The following is a 376-nucleotide window of genomic DNA, read 5'->3' as shown; positions in this document are numbered from 1 at the left end:
ATTCTCTCCATTATGCCACAAAAGTTCCTCTCTTTCATGACTTTATTACCTTTTGTTCTCTTTGAGACAAAGTAAACTCCTCATGTTAACATTTTTTTACTGTGAAATAATGATAAAACCAAAGCAAATGTCATATTTTAGATTTTTCATGTTAAAATGAATAACGTTTTCAAAGGCATAAAATAAAATACATTGATTTGCAAGGTAAATGAAAATTCTATTGAAATATAGTTATCAAATATTGTTAAAAGTCCATGGACTGAAGGTTAAAAACTCTTGAACATTGACTTTATTATTATCATATATCAATTTTAATTGTTCCAGTTTGGACCAAACATCCTTGAAAAAATAGAAAAAAATAATATGCTTGAGCACA

This window comes from Vombatus ursinus, unplaced genomic scaffold (genome assembly GCF_900497805.2).
Source record: "Vombatus ursinus unplaced genomic scaffold, bare-nosed wombat genome assembly UNPS02014806.1, whole genome shotgun sequence".
Classification (NCBI taxonomy): Eukaryota; Metazoa; Chordata; class Mammalia; order Diprotodontia; family Vombatidae; genus Vombatus; species Vombatus ursinus.
This window is presented reverse-complemented; position numbering follows the sequence as displayed.